Genomic DNA, 17131 nt, shown 5'->3' with positions numbered 1-17131 from the left:
ACCTATCTGAGATATGGCATTAATATAGAATTTCATTTATTCTGGACCCCCCCTACCCTTGTGGGACCCACAAGGCCACATTCCTTCATGCTCCCTGTCCACCTCAGAATCCATTATGGTACTAATAATTCAGAGTAGGAGGCATTCGGGTTAGCAATAATAGAAATTCGGATCTTATTTCCGATATCAATCGTACTTTCATCTGCCTTTCCCAATGGGGAAACGGGCGTGTATATATATAAACGAAAACGAACGAATAAAAAAAGGTTAGAGATACAGCCATTGCACTTTTTCACTCCACAATCAATTTACCATTAAAAGCACTCAATTTATATACAACTAACATAAATCAAATCGTCGAACCAAGTTGTCGCATGAAAACGCATGACGTATTTATATCTTTCTACGGACTGAAATCGGGATTGCCATATCCGTCATAATAGAGCTATAATTTTCTCAGATTTCGGCCCGGGAATTTCCGGGTTTTTTCATTACCGGGTCGCTCGTGGGATTTTTCCGGGTATTCAGATCATGGTCGTACAATACAGAATATAAAAATGATAATAATAGATAAAAGTTCTTATACCCGCATTACTAGGTCGCACGTCCATTAGTAATAAACGTTAATTGGCTATAATGTTTTATATTTTTCTATTAAACCAACCATCAGCATTCTGTTTAATATCTTAGTAAGCACATTCAATACCCAAACCTAAACAAAATAAAAGACTCAATATTCCATATGTCCGGGTATTCCCGGTTTTACTGGCAACCCTACAGAGAGAGAGAGAGAGAGAGAGATGTCTCTGATTGATGGACGGGTCTATCATTCATAAACTGGCCATTATCCCGGACGTATGGGAGAAACGTGTATAAACGTATGTAGACGTATATAAACGTGGATAAACCTAATAAACGACCGTCTCTATTTCGCCAGGCGAATGAACATATCATAATGGAAATGAACTTCTTGGTACTTTAGGTTAGATTTGAGATTATAGATTTATTTTAGGAAAAGTTTTTAACATTTAAATATCTTTAAAGATGTTTAAAAATCTTATGCATGAAGTAATTTCTCTGCTGGAGTGAGAGTGAAGGAAAATACGAGTAGGTATACAATGCGTTGGGGCGGAAGGCAAGAGGGAAAGCACTGCTCTATTTTTCCCTAAAAAAGTAGCATGGAGAATGCTACACCGACAAGAGCGTGGCTCTTAAATTAGCGATGAATACGGGGCGAGTCTGTTGCCATTAACCCATTATCTATATGTTATGTTATGTAACATATAATAATTATATGTTATGTACACACCAAAAATACTTTTTACTTAAGTCTTAAAAACAAGCAACAGTTTGAATTTCAAAGAAATTTAGATCCAATTTAGCACAGCTGGTTTTAGGTCACCGGTTGATTGTTCGTGAAATATTCTGTAGTAACAATGTCTGAAACAGAAAGCTTTTAAAAATAGCCGCTTTTAAATCCTGAACATATGAGCTTGTGATTTATGAAGTTTTATCACGACTTTCGCTAGCGAGCGCGCGAATATTTTTTTATGGATTGGGAAATTGGGTGTTGAAATTTTAGTTTTACTTTTACTTGTTATTTTTGGAGGAAAAAAGGTAAGTATTTAAGAGGGGTATTACAGAACGAAGACTAAAGATGAACTAGGTTTCAAATAATAATTCGCGCCACGTAAGATGTCAAAAATATCGACCGATTTTATAGAAAATAATACCGGCCTCCGTGGTCCAGTGGTTTGAGCGTTGGGCTCACAATCGAAGGTCCCGGTTTCAAATCCCGGTGGGGAAATATCACAAAACTCACTTCTTGATCCCTACTTTGGTTAGGACATTACAGGCTAATCACCTGATTGTCCGGAAGTAAGATGATCCGTGCTTCGAAAGGCACATTAAGCTGTAGGTCCGGTTACTACTTACTGATGTAAGTAAGTAGTCGTTATATGAGCCATGTCAGTGGCGTTTGGCGGCTCAATAGTAACGCTGACACCGGGGTTAATGGGGTTGGTAATCCATCTCACAACCCGCACGATAGAAGAAGAAGATAGAAAATAATTGACAAGTCATATTAATTATTATTCTCATTCCCTAGAGTTATCTCGTTTTCACGGGAGTGCGCTAACCTGATAATTTGTCAGGTCCAGTTTTTTTACAGACGCGATTGCCACAATATATATATTAATAAATATTTTTAAAATGAATTAAAATAATATTATAATATTATTATCAATTATGTATTTATATCATTATTATTTATATATAATGATACATTTTAACACACAACAACTGGTGTAGTTGAAATTTGTTTTTCATGAATCAAACCTTTAACCTTCTGTTCACCTCGAAAAACCTAATAATTCAGAAAAAGAACTTTATTTAAAGCTATAAAAAGTCACGTTCTAAAAATAGCTAAAAGTCCGCTTTATGTCTCCCGCAGTGGGTTACATCGCGGGTAATAAATCGCAAAGTTTAGCCATAATTTTTGTTTCGCCATAATTTTGCACGCATATGGTATAATGACAGAGACACATATACCTTTTTGATTATTCTGTTCCTTCATATTTTTGCCTTCTTAGACATTAATATCTGAAGTCTCTATAAATTCAAATATTTAGACCCCGTACTATCAGTTCCTTATTAATTTTCACAACATTCAATATCTTAATACTCTAAATTATTAACAACATTAAAAACAATTATAAATAACTGATTATTTATTAAATAAAAAATAATTATTTTTCTATAAATAATAAGTGTAAAAAAATGTAATCTTATTTAATTTAACGTGTATTTTACTACTACTTACAAAATGATATAATCATAACTAATATATAATTATAATTTATTTTGATATTTCATAAAATAGAATATCACTCATAGACTACATCATCATGACGTAGTTTGGCCAGAGCAATGAAAACAAAACGTTTAACGATATGAGCAACTAAATGCATGATTACTTCATGATATGGCCAAACGTTGATTAAAATATCATTAAACGTTGACGTGTCGAACATATGGTCAACTTAAGTTGGCTATTTCATGAAATATGACCATTTTATGAAACGGTCAAACACATCGTGAAATGATCAATCCTAAGATCTGGCCACGATATCTATATGTATCGTATATGGTATGATTCTCGGGTGTAAATACTCGGCAGTCAATAATCAAGGCAGACACGACAGTGGCTGTGTAATGTCCAAGTTACACCGACGCATACGTAATGATGTCTACATGCTCTGTATCTATACGTCGTACGGGTGTCGTACGTTTGTTGTACGTGATTTGTTTAAGAAGTAAGCTCTGGTTTAAAATACCTCCTTATAGGCTTGAAGGGCTAGTGAGCTAAGAGGCAAAAATCATGTTTGTAATAGCTAATGGGGTAGGGTACGTAGATCGAAAATTCGCATGTACGGTCACGAGCATTAATATGTATACACTTTGGTACCATGTCACATTAACTTTTTTGACAAATTGAACTGTAAGTCTCACTAAATGTCAAATATGTTAGTGCGACAGAGTCCTAAAGTGGGTACATTATATTGCTCATGACTGTACAGGGATCTGGCGGTGCAATGGTTAACACGCTCGTCCCGGCTTGACAAGATCTGCGGGTTCAAATCCCATCCAAATCACATGAGAGATATAGTAATAGTATGGGACAAAGAGCGGATGAAGGATAAAAGGATTATGAAAGCGGTATACAGGATGTTAGTGACATTGTAACGAAAATTTTGGGGGATGATTCAGACCATGATTCTGAGTTGATATCAAGTGGAATTTTCCGTCGCAAATTTTTTTTTGTTTTTTTTTTTTATAACGCGAAGGTAGGGCTGGCAGAGGAAAATCTAGAGGGACATACATGAACAAATTGGAGATGTCCTTTAAAAGGTTTCCTTTTGTTACTTTGAATCAGCGTGCATGCATGAAACGAATGATGAATGTGGAGGAAGCTAATGAAATTCTATAGTTCCCGCTTATCTTATCCCAATGGGAAATAGGCGTGAGTTTACCTATGTATGCAAATAGTACTAATTTAGTACAAAAATAATTTCATAACATATTGAATGAGAAAACTCGAGACAATCACAACACCATACCTACAAACGCTGAAATAATCAAAATATTATCTTCAAATATATATACTCGAACTAAACACAACTCATTAAGAAATGTAAATAGGACGGAATAATGTCTTACAGATAATAAAACAGACTCAAAACGAGGTCATTCACTCTGAACCGGAAAATGGAACGCTTCCATTTATAAAATTCCCTATGAAATACAAGAAATTAATTTGAAAAATATAATAAATAAAAACACAGGTAAATAAACAAATAAATAAAATAAAAATAAAGCAAAATAATAAATTAATAGAATGTAAAAATGTATTCGTAGCAAATGGATGACGAATCGCGAAGGCGTGGAGACGCTACGATCGATACGTTACGACTCACCCTTCGTAGCGTTTTGCTACGCGGCTACATTATCAGCTGATTTCGAAATACGCAAGCGTATATATTTTTTTAATTTTGGGTGTGGGTAGTTACTTATGTCTTAATTTATCAATGCCTTGACATCTGCCCTTGGTATGTTAACGCTTATATCGAGAATGAATAAATGGATTTGCATGTGGTTTCTACTACTGTATTTCTCCACGAAGGGTAAAAAATGTATCCAGGCTAAGACGGGTCCCGTTATTAGTACTATATTCAGATGCTTTTGCGTTTCTCTCCGTCAAATTTTCTTATCCAATTTCTATTGTAAGTAAATTAAAAAAGTTTGTTTCCTCGAAAGAAAACACCGATTTGTCGACAAGTTTTAATTGAAAGTGCTTGAGTTCGATAAATTGATGTAAATTGATGACGAAACGAACTCTAGCCGTCTATTGACGACGAATAACTTTATTCTTGTCTGAGAAAGTTGTTGAATTTACTTGCCTTTCAATTACAGTTCTTTAAATAGATTTGCTTACATCTATTTATTGGTCCGGTTCGAATCTCGGTGAGGACATATCACAAAAATCACTTTGTGATCCCTAGTTTGGTTAGGACATTACATGCTGATCACCTGATTGTCCAAAATGTAAGACGATCCTTCGGAAGGCACCTTAAACCGTTGGTCCCGGTTACGTACGGATGTAAGTTAGTAGTCGTTAGATGAGCTATGTCAGGGGCCTTTGGCGGCTCAATAATAACCCTGACACCCGGGTTGATGAGGTTGGTATTCCACCTCACTACCCACATGATAGAAGAAGACCAGCTCACATCGGTCTAACAGCTCGGCGTCTATTTCATCTTGCAATGGTTGTACCTCGAACTACCCCAATTTTGGTATAGTTGTGAACTTATGTTATGTGGAAATAAAAGAAAATTTATTATGACGCCACGTCTTTATGAAATAGGTACAAATATAAAACTGTTAAGGTAGAGCGGAGTCTCCTAATACAAGCATATGCTTGCTTAGAAGTAGGTTCCAACGTTTACTCAATGCTATGTACCAAATGTTACTGCAATAAACCATTTCTTTTTACTTAATAGCTTAATGAAATGAAATGAAATGAATTATTTTATTTCAGATCTAAATCCATATTTGTTAGTAACAATGTGAACTTAAACTATGTACCTATCCTACACACACATTACACATACATAGGAACTGCCAAGTTATTATTTACAACAGCATCCTCTTCTTAACATATCTTGAGCACACATGCATCTTCACTCAAAAACCCAGAATAGGACTGTCCCACCTATCAACAATGGGTTCCAGGAGGCTTTTGGTACCGCCCCTCAATCGACTTTTAAAGCGGTCTCTCCAACACAACCTTATCAACCAATTCTACTAGGTACTTTTATATTAAACCGACACTTTAACCGTAGGAATTCCACTTAACTGTGAAGTTCGTTGTAAGGGTTCTTAACTGTTTACCGGCACGTTCCTTACAATGGCTCTACATAGCCTCCCCTTGCCTTCTTTTACCTTTTTCTTGTTTAGTTTATTTTGTAGCTGGTAAACTCTTTATGAGGATATAAGTTACGGGCCAGCCATATTGGTATCATACGCGGAAGCGGAATTTCCAAATGCGGGATTTACCAAATTCGCGCGTCCTATCCGCTCGCGCCCTCCCTAAAATTTCATGATTCTAACTTTAAAAATGACAAAGTTGCATTCAAACTTTCAAGCTCCTTTAAACCTTTAGGGTTTGAAATTCACAAAATCCTGTCTCAGTAAATATCTACGTCCTAAAAGGAACCTTCATGCAAAATTTGAGACTCCTAAAACTTGTAGTTTCTGAGATTTCGTGATGAGCAAGTCAGTCAGTCAACCTTTCGCTATAATATATATACCCATACAGAAGGTTAGTGACATCGTAAGGAAAACTTTGTGGGACGATTCTGGCCATGATTCTGAGTTGATATCTTTTTTGAATTTGAATTTGAATCAGTAAATAGTAACCGGGACCAAAGGTTTGACGTGCCTTCCTAAGCACAGATCATCTTACTTTCGGACAATCAGGTGATCAGCCTGTAATTTCCTAACCGAACTAGGGATCACAAAGCGATTTTTGTGATATATCCCCACCGGGATTCGAACCCGGAGCCTCCGGTTCGTAAGTCCCACGCTCAACCACTGGACCACAGAGGCCGTTAGGTGTGTTTATAAATTTATGCATGTGTCGAAGCATACTTTCCTCAATTTTCCCTACCTTATCACAATATCTAATAACCTATATATATCTACCTATGTATATCTTAGAATAAGTTTATCCTGTAAATAATTTGTGAATTTGTGTGCAATAAAGTGTTCTATTATTATTATTATTAATATCTCTTATCTCATATTTTCTTGACTTAGAAAATGGGATTTTATGAACATCTTTGAACAGAAAATCTCAAATATAATTACCACAAACCAATTTAGACTGTATTCTCGAGTAGAATATTATACATATTTAAAATTACATAAAAGAAACAGGCAAATAAAAGGCATCGCTTTGACAAAGTAATCAATTTATCTACTTTCAATGGAACATAAATGTATTTATAATAACGTTATAAGGTACAAGCTTTTCTTTTAAAGGTAATATTTAATTTTATAAGGAACTAAACCTATATATATATATATATATACCTACAGGTTGTTACTGACATCGTAATAAAAACTTTGAGGGATGATTCTGAGTTCATATCAAGTGGACTTTTTCGTCTCAAAAATATGAAACGGAAAATAATAAAAAAAAAACACTAAAGCTTTCGTGAGTTTTCCGACAGGAAAATCAGCTCAGAATCATGAAACTTGATATCAACTCAGAATCATGGTCTGAATCATCCTCTTCAGTATTCGTTACGGTGTTACTAACACCGTATCTACTTGTATGGATACTTCTATGTACTTGTAAAGGGTGTAAGTGATATCGTAACAAATACTAAGGGGGGATGATTCAGCTCATTATTCTGAGTTAATATCAAGTGGAATTTTTCGTCGCAAAAGTATGGAATTTAAACAAATTTTAAAAAACAAAACAATACATAAATTTTGCGACAATACAGTAACTGTGACTTTGCTACAGTACAGTGTCTGGCTGCATGGCTCATATAACGACTATATAATTAACACATTTGCCTACTCCTTCGGAGATACAGGCATGAAGCTATACTTTGATTTTTATTCATACGTATTTTATGCACTCCTAATTCAACGGAGCAGCTTGTAACTCTTCTCTAAAATGTGCATGCTAAGCTTATAGTCGGTATAAATTTCCGATGCCTCTAACCGCTAGTACGTAGTAGAAGTACTTAAGTGTCTAATGTGTTTAATTTACTACTAGTGAAGCAGTAAATATTGCTTCCTGTTCTACTATATTGTTTCCCGGGAAATGCATATTCGCAGGTATGTGACCTAACCTGTATTAGGCAGGTTGGAAGGTCAGACAGGCAGTTGGTTCTGTAAAAAAACTGGACCTGTCAAATCTTCAGGTTAAGTAAGCGGACCCTGTGAACACGGTATAATGCTAGAGAGAGATGATGTTCTACTGTATTGTAGTTGAAAATATTTACTGCTAAATGGACGTGTATTAACAAACAAATACAAAACACCCCAAGTATCAGAATAAGAATCATTTATTCAACGTAATTATCATGGATAAACTTGTTGAAGGTCAATTTGTCATTTTTGAATCTACGTCATTTCCCAAGGAGTTATGGCTGTAGGGAAGAAATGACAAGAAAGTACTACAGTAACATCTTTGGGCAATGGAGATATACATTACAAGTTATTTAATACCACCAGGTATTTTTATCATTTAGGTAAAGCATATTCTGAGCATATTGTGAAAGTCGATTATACGATATTAATAAGTTGTCCTCTCCACATGATGGCACATAACATAACATAACATAACATAACATCACGCCTGTATCCTGGAAGGGGTTGACAGATATACATAGTGTACACTCACTCCTCGCCAGCTATTTATTTTTTCATAATATAGGCTCGCGTTTAATCTACGGTGGATCACGCTTTACCTAGCAAATGTTTATTGACTCTATCTTTGAAGACTTCCAGATTATACATACATACATGCATAAACAGCCTATATACGTCCCACTGCTGGGCACAGGCCTCCCCTCAATCAACCGGAGGGGGTACGAAGCATACTCCACCATGCTGCTCCAATGCGGGTTGGTGGAGGTGTTTTTACGGCTAATAGCCGGCTTAACGTGCCCTCCGAAGCACGGAATCTTCTTACTTTTTCGGACAATCAGGTGATTCAAGCCTGGAAAGTCCTTACCAAACAAAGGACAGTCTCACAAAGTGATTTCGACAATGTCCCCATCGGGAATCGAACCGGGATTATAACGAGCTGGAAAACCAGACGACGGTAGACATTTGCAATCCTTCGCTGTTCGAATTAAAAAGGAAGAGGCAAAACGTTTAGTGCGGATTGGTGGTAAAACCACAACAGATGAAATGCGCGCCGACGCCTAGTAACTCGTGAAGTTCTCGCGCACATTCACCGAAGTGTATCCTATAAAAGACCGACAAGCTACCCTTCGTCTGCGGTCTAGACTTTGGAGTCCAGTCTTCACTATCTATGTTTAGCCACACCCCGGACACTTCATACAAATAACCTCGTTTAACACAGACACTACACATTGTCATTATCGTACACGCGCATCTGTGTGTGTGACGTCTGACACCATATGATTCAAGTCTAAACTATGTTCGAGGGGGGGGTGAGGTAAACCTAGCTCAGACGCTGCTGGGGAGCGGGGAGTTGCCGTTCTATACGTAGTATTGTTCCTTATTCTATGGTTTAGGTTCCATGGAATAGCGTGCGAACTTATTACCATTTTGGACATGACCTGGAAACCTCGTGATATCAATTATCCATGATCCAAACATGAATTCAAACTGAGTGGTTTAGAGCCCACGCCAGGATTCGAACCTTTAACACTATGGTGCAAGTCACGTCACAGGTTAGCTTATAAGTAATTACATTAATTATAAATGATTTATCTTTTAAGGTTTATCATATCCAGCTTACGACATCGTATCAACAGTGGCTGCAAGTTGTCTTTGATTACTTGTGGCTCTGCCCACCCCATTAGGGATTACGGGCGTGAGTTTATGTATGTATGTGTGTTATCTTTTAAAAGGACGTCGAGGGCCCTGTGCCGAGGATTTTCTTGCAGCTTCTTTTCCCCGGCTATACAGGTTGTGAGAAGCTGCAGTAGTTTTAGGCGGATGAGACGTTCGTTATGTAAAAAATAACGATTGAAAGTGTAACTGTGTTACCTACTGAATAAAGATATTTTAGAATTTGAATTTGAGCTGACAAATTGTCACCATATTTTATAAATATTTTATCATCGTATCTAACATGTCTTCTTGCGACTTGTGATTCTGCAAACCCCAACTAGGTTCACAGGCGTGATTTGTGCTAATTCGTTTATCATTTTTTCAAGCACATAATTTCACTGAAAATAGGTGTTTTATTAAGGTAACATTTCACCTCTGATTCGCCTCAAAGTAATCAAATCAAATCAAATATACTTTATTGCACAGAACTAAAATTTCAACAATCAAAGTATAAAAATATACTAAGATTATTTTCTTTCTAAAATGATTTATGTGCCTATATCTATCCTCTTTCTACCCTAAGTTCCCATGGGTGCCATACCTTACACCCTTCTTCGTATACTTTCCTAGATATTAAAGATGTGAAGCAAAAGTGTGTCAGGATCGAAGCAAATGGAATTCCATAGTCTCTGCTTACCCCGGTGGGAAATAGGAGTGAGTTTATGTATGTATGTAAATCATTCACCTAAGGCTGCCTGGAAGAAATTTCTATTCAGCAATAAGGCCGCCGATTGTCCTTCTCTTGTCACATTCGTAATTGTTTTTAGTGTTGTGTTTATATTTATTTATTTTATTTAGATAACCAACAGCTTATAAAACAGAACATTTAATAAAGAATTTAACAAACCAACTTAAGCTACTTAAAGGTTACCCTAGATAGGTTATGCAGATAGAAAAGTACATTGTCATTATGTGCAGTAAAGTGTTTTTGTATTGTATTGTATGTATGTGTATGTATGTATGTATTAAAGATGTTACAGGCATGTTTTCTTGGCCAAAATGTTAATTTGTAAACGTACAGTATAGCGTAACAAACACTTGAGTTATGGTGTTTGTGAATTATTTTGAATTTTTTAAAAAAAGAAAAAATAATGAACGCGTACCTTGGCTCAGGGCGTCTTCTGAGAGTATTGTATTTGAAAGAATTAATTGACCTAATGGAGAAATTATCGACCACGCCGACGGGGTCTTTCTTGTTATTTTTACTTATAACGTCACTGTTTTGTAGTCTCGTACATCCATAATTTAGGAGCCGTTTTAACGTTTCAAAAAAGTATCTCGTCCATTTCGCGTGTATGACCCTGGATGGCCTTCCCTGACCACGGGTAAAATCTTCATTTCACGTAAGATATCACTATCCAGACAATACACAATGAAACGCCTTTAGAAAAATGGATGCAAACACGCTCATCTAACTTGTTGCTATTATGAAAACAAAAGGCGTTGACCGACGCTTGGCATTGTTACAGACTACGGGATGAATGACATTGATTTACTTCATATTTATAATGATTCAGAGATGTAAAACGAAGATTATGTTCTCGTGGACAGATAAAGGTCGAAATCTTCGTACTCCGTGCTTCGGAAGGCGCGTTAAGACGTTGGTCCCGGTAACTACTTACTGATGTAAGTACGTAGTCGTTACATGAGTCATGTCAAGGGCCTTTGGCGGCACACCAGAGTTGATGAGGTTGGTAATCCATCTCAAAACCCCCACGATAGAAGAAGAAGGCTGATTTTTTTTTAAATAAGTTTATAAATAAATTAAATTTTGGTTTTACTAGACTGAGCAATCTTAAATAATCTTAATTCTTTGGTAGTAGTAAAATTAGTAGATTCTTTTTATAAAAACATTTTTTTTTAATGGTAAATAGGTTGACGTCAATCATCTGGTGGTAAGTGGAGGTGAACCTTAGAGTTTTAATAATTAGTGACAATATTAATCTGTGCAGTTCATTAACACAGTTGGCTCCACCAACAATAAGTTTAGTTACGTCAAAAAATAAACGCCATTAGGTATATTTTTAACGCAGAAATTGGGAAACTACACTTCGTTATATATCAACCCAGATAATCAAAAGTAAAAATAATCATATTTAAGTCAAAGGTTAGCCCATAAAGATCAGACAGGCGAGATAGGTCATAATAATATCGTCATATTCATCAAAAGCGTTGTCGAAAGATATTTCCGAATATAATTTTAGTCGACAAAGCTGACTGGATTACGCAAGAAGCGCACGCGCACGTGCCTTTGACGTGTCTCGCCTCGTTTTCAGTTCAATCCGAGAATAATAATTTATTATTATTTTGAAGTTCCAGGGTTATTCTGGGACGAAAGTGATTATTGCATAATCTTTGACAAAAGTAATAAGGGCGCAGAATACGTATACCAAGCATATAGTTGGCAGATAGACAACTCGAACTAATCGAATCATTACGTGAGGTGTGTTACTTATTGATAGTACTACCAACAAACCAATAGTATCCATAATTGTGTAGTATCCTAGGTCAAAGATAAATTATGAAATTCTGATTACTAAATTAAAACAGACCTAAAGGTAACAAAAAAGTTTTTTTTTTAATTTAAATTATTTATGAATTTTAATAAAAAAAAATGTAATAATAAGTGCGACATTTTGTCACGTTATTCTATGACGTCACAGTGTGCTTTTTCATACAAATTTCATGGTAATTTCGTGTGTTGAAGTTTAGAAAAAGTAAGTGATTTTACTAGTTAAAAACTAGCATATTGTACCATATACAGGCAGTAGAAGAAGATGAAGTAGGAGCAGTAGTAGAAGGAGTATTTTACTGTATGAAAGGACCATCCCAAATATCAAATGGTTTGTAATATCTATAGAATTCAACAAGTGTATTCTATACCAGTAGTAGTGTAGTGTGTGTGTTTGTGTGTGTGTGTGTGTGTGTGTGTGTGTGTGTGTGTGTGTGTGTTTGTGTGTGTGTGTGTGTGTGTGTAGGCCGCCAGATTGTGCTGTATCTTTCGTGTATGTTGTGTGCAATAACGTATTTTGTATTGTATTCCATACATTGCATCCTAAGTCAAACAAGACACAGCCAACTAAGATGGAAGGCTCGACGGATGATCTGCCAGGGAACCGACATTAGACAGCCAAATAGGGTATTTGACTGGGTTAAAGGTAATTTATAAAATGCTAATCTAAGATGGTCAAAACACAATCACAATTTACTTTTCGACGTGTTAGCGAATTTTATTTCAGAATTCAGTAAACATTAGTACGACATTTGACCGCTTTTTTTGTTTACATCACAGGTCAGTATTTCCATACAAACTCCAAAGAAAACTTTAGTTTTGTCATTTCGTAAAAAAATATCTCATATGTCTAGGTTGTCAAGTAGCCTATTGTATAACAATAGTTTAATGTTTTTTTAACAACTTCTAGGGTCCTGTGCTGAGGTTTTTATTGCAGTTTTTTTTCCAGGTTGTGAGAAGCTGCAGTAGTTTTAGGCAGATGAGACGTTTGTTATGTAAAAATTGAAGTGTAACTATGTTACCTACTGCATAAAGATATTTTTGAATTTGATCTATATGGTCACAGGTTTTCAGCGCATCTTAGATAAGCTTTAAATAGATAAAAATGACTAGATGCAAGATTTATTTATGTATGAAAGATAAAATGAACTGTATTTCGTAATCGGCGCGTGCGCACGTGCTGCTCACATGTCTCGTTTCGTTTCGAATGCGAGTGTATTGTTATTTTTGGATCATCGTCTGAGCTCGCGCTTGTCAGCGACTTTACTTGTTCAGATTATTGGCCAATGAGTAAGGATTTTGAAATGTATTAACTTATCGTGGCCTTATTGCGCACCTCGGACACTTCATACAATCAATCTCATTTTACACAGACACCACACATTGGCATTATCGTACACACGCATATGTGTGTGTGACATCTGACGATTTAGGTCTAAACTGTGTTCGAGGGGGTGTGAGGTAAACCTAGCTCAAACGCTGTTGGGGAGCGGAGAGTTGCCGCTCTATACGTAGTATTATTTCTTAATGTTTATAGTAAAAACCACGTAAACGACCTTTTGAAAAAATAAATTCTAATAAGATCATTTTCGGTCAAAATTGAAACCACAAACTTTAACGTGGATTGAAAACTGCTTGTCTGTTGTATGGTTTTGCTAACTTAAATCATATCCCAATGTGATTTTTCAAATAGGTGCTTTCGTCGTTTTAACCGTAAGTCGACATTATATCTATGAACAAAAATATTATTTTCCTTTAAGGCTTTGACTTTGCCGTTGAAGAACTATTGTCTCCAAACAACGTAGAGTGCGAATAGCCAATCAACTGCAAGGTAAGATATTTCAACTTCACACTGGAAGTATGTTATCAAGAAAAATGGTCGTGACAAACAGACAGACTGATGAACAATAAAAAAAATAGTGCTCCAGTGCGGGTTGATTAAAAAAATTGAGGATGTCCTTGGAAAAGCTTTAATACGATCTACTATGATTTTTCTATTTTTTTTGGCGACGTTTTCTCTCAATTAGTGCTTATCGCTATCGACCCACTAGGGTCGATTAATTCTTTCAAATATTTTTCCTCTCAGACGACACCCTGAGCCGAGGTCCCGGACCCCAACTGGGCACCCTCAGGCCTGTTGTCTTAAACTTTGTACCGGGTGAGAGCCTTCAGCGCGCCATTTGAACCGGCGGCGTGCGTGAATGAAACGATTGATGAGTATGGACTATGGAGACAGTAAGAGATCAAAGCAATTGCAATACCACAGTCTCCGCTTACCCCGGTCGGAAATAGGCGTGAATTTATGTATGTATTCACGCCTATTTCCCATATTTTACAGCCTCCGTGGTCTAGTGGTTAGAGCGTTAGGCTCACGATCTGGAGGTCCGGGCTCGATTCCCGATGGGGACATTGTCGAAATCACTTTGTGAGACTGTCCTTTGTTTGGTAAGGACTTTTGAGGCTTGAATCACCTGATTGTCCGAAAAAGTAAGATGATTCCGTGCTTCGGAGGGCACGTTAAGCCGTTGGTCCCGGCTATTAGCCGTAAAAACACCTCCACCAACCCGCAGTGGAGCAGCGTGGTGGAATATGCTCCATACCCCCTCCGGTTGATTGAGGAGAGGCCTGTGCCCAGCAGTGGGGCGTATATAGGCAGTTTATGTTATGTATGTATTTATCTATCTGGCTAGAGTCTGAATGTCTGTCTGTCCCCATATAACGTCGTTTCTATTATACTTTCAACAGACGATATCTTGGACGATATCCAACTGATTCGAAGATAAACCTTGAGAATTGATTATAATTAATTTATATGTCTTCTTTGATTCTCTAGTCGTTCGAATGTGGTTGTCATTTTTACAGCTACCTCGTACATTTACGAGTAAGATTTTAATGTTGAACATAAAATTATCGATGTAAAAGCGCTGAAAAAAAATCAAAGTTATTTGTCCACGTGTCATATAAAAGAAATTTATATTATCTGTTTTTAGTAAGATACCTACACGACGAATGTTTTTTAAGTATATTTCTATTGAAAAAAAGAAAAAAAGATGGCGTGAGAAACAAAATCCTAACTTTAAAGTGGCCATAAATTATAAACAACAGGTCTGCACGATTTGAATATCGCGCGCGGCGCGACAAAGGCCTTTGGTTTCGACTAATAGACACCGCGAATGCTGAATACGTAGATAAATACCAGAAGACTAATGCCCCGTTGGATAAGTCGGCGATATACGTCGCACTGCTATTGGAATCATGAAGAAGTAAAAGGAACATCAATATTAGTTATGAACGGAGTTCATTCTATAAAACTATTAAGTCTCGTAAACACGTAATTTAGTATCCTAGAATACAGCGATAAAGAACACACGACCCATTAGTCGACAAGCCCATCTCATTAATTTCAGTAACAACTATTTTATTACCAGTATTTGCTGAATTAAATTCTGCACTGCTTCCTAGATTACACGAGTATTGATGAAAGAAATATGAAATAACAGTTTAATTTTCACTGTGACGTCACAATATGTTCGAATGATTTTCGAATTTGTTTTCAAATTCATATTTGGAATTTAAACGCTTTCTCATTCTATGACGTCAAACATACCTTTCAAATAAAACGTAGGCATTTTATTGTTTAGTGTATTTCCCGTATTTTCCGCTCAGCCAACTTTTCTATTAGCAGGCGACAATGAAAGGATTTATTGCTTTTTAGGCGAGAGTTCGATTCTCGGGGAACCTTCTTGTGTTTGGTAAATATGTATTACTTGCGAAAACCGTAGTATTTGTATCACTTGATTTAGAAGTGGAAGCCTTTCATCGATATTCTTCTGAATTTAAGAGAGTTTTGTGTTCCTTATATCCATCTCAGGAATTCGTATCAAAAGCGGCTGCAAATATTCTTTGATTAAAATTGTCGACAAAGAAGCTTTTTTCCCTCAGCGCTCCCCATTTGTCCGGTCAAGTAGGTAATGCCATCTGCGCTAAATCTACAATAAGTCATGTCAAAAAAAGGCAAAGATGCAACTACAAAAGTCAGTACAAACAAAAATTCTACTAATCTTCTTCTATCGTGTGGGTTGTGCGGTTACTATTGAGCCGCCAAAGACCCCTGACATGGCTCATGTAACGACTACTTACTTGCATCAGTAAGTAGTAACCGGCACCAACGGCTTAACAATGTGGTAGAACTTCGGACAATCTGGTGATCAGCCTATAATGTCCTAACCAAACTAAGCAAGTGATTTTCGTGATAATATTTATGTCCCCACTGAGATTTGAACCCGGGACCTCCGGATCGTGAGCCGAACGCTCAAACCACTGGACCACGGTGGCTGTCAAAAAAAGGCAAAGAGGCAACTACAAAAGCCAGTACGAATAAAAACGCTACTAATAATATCTAAATATTAAAATTAAAGGTGAAAATTGAAATTTTATTCTTCTCCTATCTGTGGGTTGCGAGGTGGATTATCAAGCTTAGCAACCCTGGTGTCAGGCTTATTATTGAGCCGCCAAAGGCCCCTGACATGGCTCATGTAACGAGTGCGTCCGGAAATAAGTAAGTGGAAACCGGGACTAACGGCTTAAAGTCTTACTTTCGGACAATCGGGTGATCAGCCTTTAATGCCCAAATCACAACAGGTTAAAAAGACCACATCAAAGCAGTTCATCTAAAAAAGCAATATTGCTATTTGACATTTATTTGCATTGCGCACTTACTTATACATGCGCAAATGTCAAATTGCATTATTGTTTTTTTTTATAGATCTCCTTCTTCTATCGTGTGGGTTGTGAAGTGGAGTATCAACCTCAGCAACTTTGGATCTTTTTTAGATGAACTGGTTTGATGTGGCCTTTTTAACTCCCCAGGACTCTTATCTTATTTAGCCTATTCGATCCCACTGCTGGGCAAAGGCCTCCCCTTGATTTTTCCACTCCTCTCGACTTTGCGCGATC

General features: G+C 36.7%; 1 protein-coding gene across 2 annotated transcripts in view; it reads right to left on the bottom strand.

Annotated features, from left to right (window-relative positions):
- LOC126370237 (uncharacterized) overlaps positions 1-17131 on the bottom strand; it is a 565986-nt gene that overhangs the window by 40077 nt on the left and 508778 nt on the right. The gene's annotated exons all lie outside the window — the stretch shown is intronic.

This window comes from Pectinophora gossypiella, chromosome 1 (genome assembly GCF_024362695.1).
Source record: "Pectinophora gossypiella chromosome 1, ilPecGoss1.1, whole genome shotgun sequence".
Taxonomy (NCBI): domain Eukaryota; kingdom Metazoa; phylum Arthropoda; class Insecta; order Lepidoptera; family Gelechiidae; genus Pectinophora; species Pectinophora gossypiella.
Note: the sequence above shows the minus strand (reverse complement) of the source record. Positions and strands in the feature narration are given on the sequence as shown.